At 35.5% G+C, this 10,395-nt stretch overlaps 1 long non-coding RNA gene across 2 annotated transcripts; it reads right to left on the bottom strand.

Annotated features, from left to right (window-relative positions):
* Positions 1-332: 332 nt before the first annotated feature.
* On the bottom strand, positions 333-1,003 carry LOC132792261 (uncharacterized). Of its 2 annotated transcripts, none has more exons than XR_009632982.1 (3): positions 880-1,003; positions 719-796; positions 333-672 (listed from the first exon to the last, which is right to left on the bottom strand). It is a non-coding gene; the product is annotated as an uncharacterized LOC132792261 (long non-coding RNA). The 2 variants fall into 2 exon arrangements; XR_009632981.1 differs by having other exon boundaries at positions 340-625; positions 880-984.
* Positions 1,004-10,395: the final 9,392 nt, after the last annotated feature.

Below are 10,395 nucleotides of genomic sequence, written 5' to 3'. Positions count from 1 at the left end.
ATGCAAATATGTTTTAAATGTTTGGCAATGGAATTTATTGATTAATGCCTACAAAATATTATTGCTTTCATATAAATTCATTCACAAACGAAGCGCAGTATGGGTTGAATTCACAGTAAGTATGACAAAAGTAAATCTCACATATCAGCAATAATTTCAAAGTAAATGCTTTAACTGGAGCATTGAAATTAACTTAATTGCAACAGTTGACACTTATATCGGCAACAGAACAAATTGACTTTTCACACAGATGTTGTTGGATATCGCTTAGTGGCCAATGCACTATGGTCCCAAATCCCGATTTGGTGGCATAAAATCGAATATTGCATCTATCGAGCTGAAACTTGGCATACTTCATTAATAGACCACTCTAAATATTTAAGCAAACTTTCAAGTAAGTTTGACCACGCCTACTCCAATGCCCATATAGACATCATGACGTATACGTGATATTTTATTTAAATTTTTTTTTTTTTTTTGTTTTTTTATTTATTGCTCTCTTTTTTGTCGTCACTCAGTGTACATTCATCTATTTGACCAAATACAAGTTCAACCAGCGCGGAAGAGTGGCGCCCGCTGTCCATCCACACGTCCAGCAACGTGGCGTGACAGAATTCAAGCACATCTAAATAATTAAAGCATCGGAAAAGCCGCAAAAAGCCGCAAACCAAACTATTATTAAAATTTAATATAAAGTGTCTACTATTGTTTAACATACATTAAACAACGCACAAATACGCAGAACACCTTTTTTTCCTCTACAGAAGACGAACACTTTTGTCAGCTTTTTGATTTCCTTGGACAACACAAAACAGTACAAATATATAACGTTAATCAAATTACCACACAAACTGTGTTTATTATTCGTAATTAACATACCTCCAACTTTAATATCCATTTTAAATAATAGAAAAATATTGTTTAGTTTAGATTTGCCAAGCGCTCAAAGTTATTAAAAATTTCCCGCCAATTTTGTCACAAAAATCAGCTGCTCAATCACCTGACTTTAAACATCTGTAAAAATTGCAAGATTGCATTTTTGACAAAAATATTTATTGATACTTTCTATCTAGGGTATCTAGTTTAAATATATAAAAAAAAAATTCAGATTTTCTTCCATGAAATTTTGGACTTTATGCCACCAAATCGGGATTTGGGACCATAGTGCAATGGTGGTGTGCAGCAGAGACATCTCGACTATGGAAGGATATTTGGTAGTCAGCCAGTGTCCAGGCCACGCTGCGTTTATTTTCCGAGCGCATTGTGTGAAGTGTGATGTGAAGTGTTTGGCACTGGCTAACAAAAGCTGTCAGGGCAGGACGAATTATAAAAAAAAAATAAAAATAAAAAGAAAATAAAGTGGAAGGAAAAAACATTGTTAAAGCGTCGTCTACGCAGCGTTACAATAACAATAAAGTAAACAATAATAACAACAATACAACAAACACCACAATGAGCGTGGTATAATAGCAAAAGCTTTTCATATGAGTTCAAGTTTCCCTTGACAGATCCAAGAGAGAAAGAGACAGAGAAGGGGAACCATCCAACTTCGGTTTGGCATTTTGTCAGTGTATTTGGTGCGTTTGATGAGCCGTGGCACAGAAATTGGAAATTTATCTTTGATCTTTTTGTGTATCGCACTCGATGGAAAATACAGTCCAAAATGAGACAATGTTCTGTCCCGGCTGTCGCTACCCTTGTTATCGACACCATAAGCCAGCCTATGAGCGACAGTCGAGTTGCTCCTTAGATGTCAGCAACAGGGAGGCACCAGGAAAAAAGAAGTCAAGTTACGAAAACAAATTGATGTTACATGCGATTTCGCGGGAAATTATTTCGACACAAGTAGGAAAAGTAATAAAGCTTATAAAGTGAAACAAATAATAACGTACTCAAATGAACGAATTCCAATCAATTTAATTTAAATTCGTAGGCAGCAACTAGCCAGTAGCTTTAGCCTTAGCCTTAGTGTTGACCTACTCCACTCGTGTTTGCCTTGCCAATTGCCATGGTTGGTCATTTGTTTGCTATCTCTTAGCTAATTAGTTTTATAATTATGTGTTGTGCGATATGCCTGTAATTTGCTATATGATATATGCTTTGCAGACACAACAGCAGCAAACAGTGTCTCTCTCTCAAAGCAGCACAACTTCAAGGAATGATGATGAAGAGGCTTTCTCCACACCCACCTCCTCCTCCCTCTCGCAGAAGACAATTGCATGGGACAGGCGGCAATTTGTTGTGCCTGTTTCTGTCGCAATTGATTGTCTGGCACTTGAAGTGCCATTTGGTGTTGGTTTATAACATGTTTGTTGTACGCGTACTTGTTGTTTAGTCCGCCACTTGGGCGACAGCATTGTCCTCGGCCAAGGACCATGCAACAAAATAAATTCCTGCCCACTGAAGCGCACACATTTAATGTAATTTTTTAAAAAGCCATTTTTTTAGCTAGCCAACTTCGATAAAATGTACTTATATCTATCTATATACATACATACTTACATACGTATATACATACAAGCATGTTATACATATATTCTTATTTTATCTGTGTTGAACCAGACCAACATAAACAAGACCAGAATTTCGACTTGAATTTATGACAGTTGCCGCATACTTGACATGTGCGCTGCTCTTAGATGGTTGCTCTTTGCTGCGGACTGAAGGGTGTTCAGGGTGTTTAGGGTGTCGAGGGTGTTGGGTTGAGAACCGTCTTTGAAGCCGTCCAACACCTAGACAATGTACCTCCATCTTCTCCATAAAAGTGTCGCCAGCATGACGCTCCAATATCAGCAGGAAAAGCAGCACACAACAAAAAAAAAACCAACAACGAAATGTAGAAAACAAGAACTTTAAAGCTACAATTGGGCATATCGCTCTAGAGTTTTGCCAGTTGCTTTTTTGTCACTTTGTCGCTGATAAGAGTTTTGCTTTGCTAGTTTTTTTCTATTCCTTTTTTTTTGGTGAAGAGCATATTGTTTTTTTTTTTCAACCATTTTCTTTAGCTTTTTATGACACCGATTTTCACACAAACATGAACATAAAAGCTGTGACATTCTGTCTTTGTTTTATCGGCCAAGGATCACAACACCCATAGTTGTGGGCAAGTGGCAATGGTTAGTTAAAGAGGAGATCCAAACTGGACAAAAAAAAATGCTACTAAATCAGTTAACTTATAACTTCAAGTATGTATAAGAAGTAAATAAAATAGTGGAAACACTTAATAACTGTTTCTCACTCTCAGAAAGCGAGGAAACTTTTGTTTCCCCTTATCGACGGCAATCACTCAATTTGCAACCTTTGCGACTTTTAGAGCGCCGAGTGTTTCACTTAGAGGGCAATTTAGTTATCTACATCTAGAACTTCATTTCACAGGCATTTTGCAGCACACTTTCTGGCCTATTTGCAATAATTGAATCTCATATTGTTAGCAGTCGGCAGTTGGCAGCTGCACACACAAAAGGTAACAAAACTGAGCACCAACCTCAGCCTTAGCCGCAGCGTCAGAGCCCTTTGCTGTGAACAACTTTATACAAAAGAGACACCAACAACAAGTTCTTTTTGGGTAGGGGACACTGTCCTTTGATGTAACAAATTTCTCGGACACTGAGCGCCTAATTACTTTATTGGTGACCTTTTTTGTTGTTTTCCCTTTCAAAAATATTTGCTACGAGCTGTCGAGGTTCATCTGTTCAAATGGAAGGCAGAGAGTAACCTACTAACTAACCTTTTAACCCTTTTGCCCGGCATGGTTTCAATTATGAGACGCCTGTCTGAGAGGGACTGATTCTATGTACTATTGGCAAGTTAATTTAATTATAAGCAATGCTGCAAGCTTGAGGGTTTCTTGTTTTTGGATTTATGCCGTTGGGCGTTGGGTAGAGAGCAAAAAAAAAATTAATTTAGCTTGTCATAATAGAAAATTATAATTTGTATATTGTGTTACTATACAAAATTGAGATTTTTCAAAGAGTTCTCTATGCTAGAACAAAGTAAATACCACGATGAACTAAATACGCATGATGTTGCATAATTTAGCGTTTTACGTAATAAATATACATACAAATATCGCATTAATCTATATGAATGAATTCTGAGTTTTACTTAAGTCACACAAATATGACCAGGAAAAACAATGCGCATACAGAGAAAATACAAACACAAATGTATAAATCCACATAATCTTCTAGAATGGGAGTGGATGGAAAAGGACACGTGTGTCCAGGTTTATCAATTTTCATTTATGGATCACCTCGGAATTGTTGTTGATGATTTCATTGTTGTATTCTGTTGTTTTGTTTCTGTCGGCAAAGAAGAAGCAGAAGCTATTCCTATTGCGATTGCTATTGTTTTTGCCGTTGAACTTGTGCCTGTCATTCTGCTTGATTGGCTACTAAATACATTTTGAGTTATGAGCTGAAGTTCGCATGGTATGGACAAGTGTATGTGGGTGTGTGTGTGTGTGTGTGTGTGTGTGTGTGTGGTGGGGGCGGGGAGATAAATAAATGGATGGTTCAATGGGCGAATTCCTGCTGTAAGTGCGCAATGTGCGTGCGTGCGTGAGATTTTGAGAGTCGATAAATATTGAATTATTTGCTGAGAAGCATCCAAGTGTGACCAAAAAAGAGTGAGCATTAGTGCTGAAAGGCATGTGAAACAATCAAAGCAATCGATGGATAAAAATTAATTAATAATCAGTTGTCACCAAAGTTGTTAGCAACTATATTTGTCAATTTAAAAGTGACTCAAATTTAGTTTAAATACAGCTAAGAAATGAAAACAAAAAACAACAATTTTTATTTTAACTTATTTTGATGATCATATAAGAAGTTAATAGTTCTCGGAATCGCTATTCCAAAAATTATTTGTATATACATATATGTATATCTTTTAATATATTAAAAGTTGAGTTTGGATATTAAGCCCATTTTTTAGTGACATTTGTATATAGAATAAATAATTCAATCATATAAAGTATGACGAAATAAATATATTTAAATATTCGACAGATATTCGACTGAAAATTTTATTTATTTTTATCAATTCTCTAAAGTAAATTAATTTTCAATTATTAATTTTTATTTAAAAATTATTATAATGAGCTTCTTTAATTTCTTTTCACCATTTAAGAGAAGTGCTTTAATAAAGAGAAGACAGCTTAATTTTAACAGAAAGCTTTCAAAAATTACAGAGTTCTGTTAGTTAACAGTGGGGTGAACAGCATGCGAACCATTTGCTGTTATCTGTTGGCCATTTGATTTTCAGACATTGCGCACAAAAGTAGGCAACACTTTATTTACACATTTGCAGACGTCATGACTGACTATTAATAAATGCAATATTTGTGTGAAATTTATTTTCAACACACTGCACAAAATTGATTACACTGAATGTAAAGTTTACTTGTGGCATGCCACTTGAACACCCTATCAAGTAAAAATAAAGTTCATAAACAGCCGCCATGGCAAACACTTCAGAAGTCAGCCATTATGCAACACCCAGGGGGATTTTAATAATTCTCATAATTTTCGATGTGTGCAAAAAACACAAACACATATATCATTATGCTGGTATAAGTATTGGTGGGTGTGAATGTGTGTGTGTGTGTGTGTGCAACAGTATGCAGAGTAAATAAAATCACATACACATAATTGCAATTTAATGTAAAAGCAACAGCACTCGAGCATATCAAGTGGGGAAATGGACTTCGGGCTGTCAAGCAAGCGCAAGTATTTGTAGTCAATATTTGATATTTGCACAGATGTTCAGCTGGCAAATTGAATATGGATTTTGCATAAAATACATACAGCCAACCAGCCAGCCAGCCAGTCAGACAGCCAGTCAGCCCAGGCTGATCATCATGATGAACAAAAAAGCCAAATATACAGATATACACATATGTTTTGTACTCGTTTGTGTGTCGTACAATAAGTAGATAAATATTAAAGTGGACTGACCGGAAACCGAATTGAAAGCATCAGCTAGAGACGTATGCCACACAACCTTTTTACTGACCTCAATCTAAGGAAGGGGAGCGACATACAGCAGTGTGTTTGGTTGCGATACAAGCTGTGTTCTGCTGACCCCTGACCTCTGCCCCCGCTTGGTCGCATGTGTCGAGTGCCGAATGCCGAGTACCAAATGCCGCCTCAAACATGAATCAATAAATGCATGTTACATTATTTTCCAATCAATTAATTTTCGGGTCACTAGATTTGCTTACTGCCACTGCTGCCAAGTTGCTGCAGCAGCAGGCAAGAAGCAGTCAAATAGCCCAGCAGCCAGATGGGATGGACCAGCGCCTCTGACTTGACCAATGAACTGCAGAGTAAATCATACGGAATGATTTTATACATACACACACTCACACTGAGACACTCACATCAAACCAAAGAACAACAAGAGGCGGCCATTGAGCATAAATGTTTAATCAAATGAAGCATGCACAAATTGGGGTTCACTTCTGGGGCTGGGTATCCCACACTGTATAGTCGAGTTCAGTTCGGTTGAGTCCTGTCCAGTTGGGATGCTGCTGATTTAATAAACATAAAATGTGTCAGCATTGTAAAATTATTTTGTCGCCCTCAGGCGCAAACAATGAGCGGCAACAACACAAGCAACAGCAGCAACAGCTGACAGGCAACAGCCAACGGACAACAACAACAACAACAACCAAGAGTAGTCAGCAGTCCATAACAATCGGCTACAAAGTGTAGCCTTAATGTGTTTGTTTTTGTGTATGACAAATTTTTTGCAATTTTCCAATACATTGAACTCTCCGTCGTCTCGTCCACTGACCGAACATAAACTGCAACGTCGCGTGCACATCACACAGCATAGCACTGCGTATACGTAATATTATTCTTTGTGTCAAGCGAGTCAATTTCCAGTCACTGCCACTACAACAAATTGAGTGTAATGCAATACACACACTGCACTGACATCTGCTGCGGCTGATAGGCCGCCACGGATGTTGCTCAGTGTCAATTTGTTTTATGTAATGAGCAATAAATAGTTAATAATTAAATTCAATATGTTATTGCGGTCGCAAAATATGCAATTCCACAAACAATTGTTACAAGTAGCAGCCATAAAGCTGCAATGTACACAAAAAAAAAGTGGAAAAAATGTAAATGAAGTTTATTCTCTTTATAAAAAAATATTACATAAACACAAACACATCATAAAGTTACGAAAGAGCACATAACATACAAAAGAAGCCACATCTGATGATAGCGTGTGCATGCCAATGAAATAAGTTAATGAGATTTTCTACGGATATCGCAGATACTGAAGTGACAAAATTAAAATACAATAAAATTCGAAAGCACTTCGATAAGTCCAAGCTACGAGATACTATTAACTTGTAAGCATAAAACATTAAACAATAAAATATATTCGTAATGTATTTTAAAATTTTTAAAGTTATTTTATTTTGTGTTTCTCAATACTAAATTCTTAAAATTCATTAAAATGACAGGGTATATTATGTCCAGGAACTCCATTATCAGAGCAAAAAAGCAACTGAATTAATTTGAATCGTGTGTATTATTTAATAAGCATTATGTTTATTACAATAATATCATAAATGTATTAGTTGATCTTGACTTTTTCTTGATCTTTCTTATAAACAAAAAAAAAGTAATGTAATTTTGAGACGCCAATATCGTTTTATCAAATTTTTTTGAAAATATGTATGTTCAATAAATTTTATACGGAATTTTATACGGAACTATTTAATAGAATTTTATTTGGTTCAGGTTTGTATACCAAATTAAGATTGTTTAATTTAATAAATAGAATCAATCATTTTAATTCATGCGTAATAAAGTTAAGCAAAACAGCGCTGCATTATTAAAGTATACCACAACAATACTACAAATATTCCATATGGTATATTTTGTGTATTAATACACAGGCATGCTCCGGTTTTCACTTTCGGTTTTCGTTTTTGTTTTGGGACCAAAACCGAGGTTTTCGTTTTTAGGTGCTCCGGTTTTCACACGTTTTTGGTCATCGTTTTGCTATCCGAACGTTTCATTTTTTACTGATAAAACACCTGACTTGTGTTTTGGTTAAAAGTAAACAACGCGAAAAAATGTCTTTTGTATGTCCAATTTCCTGAGTGGATAGAACTCACATAAGGATATTTTTATCGTGCATAGTGGACTTATGCTTCCCCTGAATGAAATATATTTGCTTTTTGTCTTTTTTGCAAAGAAAGATTTGAAACTTTCTTTGAAAAAAATCAGTTGAACGGCAATCAGCTGTTTCCCACAAAAAATGGGGATGCCACCTTTATAATAGATTTCATTCCGGTTATTCTAACAATTTTTTTATAAAATGTTAACACATAAGTAATTAAATTAAATAAACGAAAACGAAAACCGAAAGTGAAAACCGGAGCATGCCTGACAGTACTACATTCATAATATACAGTACAGTGCAAAATATACTAGATTGTCAGCCAAAGCTACAAATACCCCTATAATACCCAGAACCGAGCGAAGCGTAAATTTGAAACCAACTTGATCTGCGTTTAAATATAACAAGTCCTATCGAAAAAAATTATATCTCTACCTCTTATTGTCTCTGAGATCTAGGTATTCATATAGACGGACGGACGGACAGTCTGTCTGATGGACGGAAAGATGGCCATGGCTATATCGTCTCGGTTGTTAACGCTAATCTAGAATATATACACCTTATAGGGTCGGAGATGCCACCTTATGCCTGTTACGTACACTTCCTGCTTCATTTCGCCCTTTTTCAACATTCATATTTTAATTATTTAAAATCACTAATAACAATTTTAAGAGCAAGCCTCTAAATCTCAGAAAAATTGTAGTGTAACGGCTAATGCTATCGCAATCAATCTATTTGATTGCTTGTTTGTTGCTGTTTATTGAAATTTTAATATTTACTAATTTTTGTATCTGCCAATGATGAGTTACAATTTCGATTTTTAATTTAATTGATTATTTAATTTATTTTCATTGAAATTATTTTTATTTATTTTTGATCTAAAAAATAAATAATTTTAAGAATTAATCTCGGCTTTTCATTATATTATGAGAGAAGCTTCCCTATGTTTATTTCATATTTTCGAAAAAAATATAAAATCTTTTGTACCAAATTTAATTTAATTAACGAAAAGTATATCAATGAAAAATACAGAGATATTTTTATTAAGAATTTAAGATTAAGTAATTTCTTAAGTTTTTCAAGGTATTGAAAATAACAAAACGTCAAGCTGTTCTTATAGTTTAAAACTCTCAACGAGACAAGAAATTATTGTCTCTTAATTAAAAATTATTGACAATGTCAATGTCTGAATTAAAAATTATTGACAATTTGAAATGAAATTTGGTCTTGTAACATATTAGTAAGTCATACAACTCTCTCTTTTTAATAACTCATAGTTTATAAGTCACAATTTTATATATATATGTATTAAAGTATCAAATATTTTAAGTAAAATTACGCATGAACTAGTTGTATTATTGTTGATTATATGTACTTATGTGCCCATCATCAACAATGATCTATCACTCAGAGAGCGCTCATTGCAGCACCGACAGCCGTCTAATAAATTATAATCTAATGACTACATATGTAAATACGCATTAAGCCGTGCAAAGTTTCAGGATCGCGCTCTTGCTGCCAGGCAACACGGCACAGAGAGGGGAATAGCAGCATTTGTAATTAAAGTTTAACACGGGCAACTTTTCAGCATTGACGACAACACGGAGAGCATGTGGAGCAAGGGGGCTACAGAAGCAGAAGAGTCGAGCGAGGTCTATGGTATGTTTATGCCACGCTTTAGATGGCCCCTTGATAGCAATGCAAACTTTTTTGGAAACATTTCTATAATAATGCGCCGCTGGCGTACGCAAATGCAAAAAAGAGGGAGAGAGAGAGAGAGAGAGAGAGAGAGCGATGCGAATGTGCTCCAAATTCAAATTCATAGCCAAAAACGCAGCATACACGCACAGGATGTAAAGTTTTCGCTTATCGTTCCAGCAAAATGTTAATATTTGTTGAAACGAAAAACTCACACCAATACACTCACACATACACTCGCATATAGCAGACACAGCATGGATACTGTGGGTAAATATAAGCCGCATAAAATGGTAATTATAAAACTAAACTACAGCAAATACTTACTCTATGCATACACTCCGACCCTGACTGACTGTTGTTATCTGTAATAGATTTTGTTGTGTTTTTGGGTGTGGCTGGGGATGTATAGAATAGAAGTATTGTCAGCGCCTGCCTACGTACGTCCTCTCGCTGTCCCTCTCTGTGCGCAACTGTGCGTATGATTATTATTGTAATAATTGTACGAGCCATGAGTAAGGCTGTCTTGTTCGGTTTTAATGACTTTTCTTT

Source organism: Drosophila nasuta, chromosome 3, assembly GCF_023558535.2.
Source record: "Drosophila nasuta strain 15112-1781.00 chromosome 3, ASM2355853v1, whole genome shotgun sequence".
Classification (NCBI taxonomy): domain Eukaryota; kingdom Metazoa; phylum Arthropoda; class Insecta; order Diptera; family Drosophilidae; genus Drosophila; species Drosophila nasuta.
The sequence above is the reverse complement of the archived record's forward strand: the minus strand, read 5'-3'. Positions and strand labels throughout refer to the sequence as shown.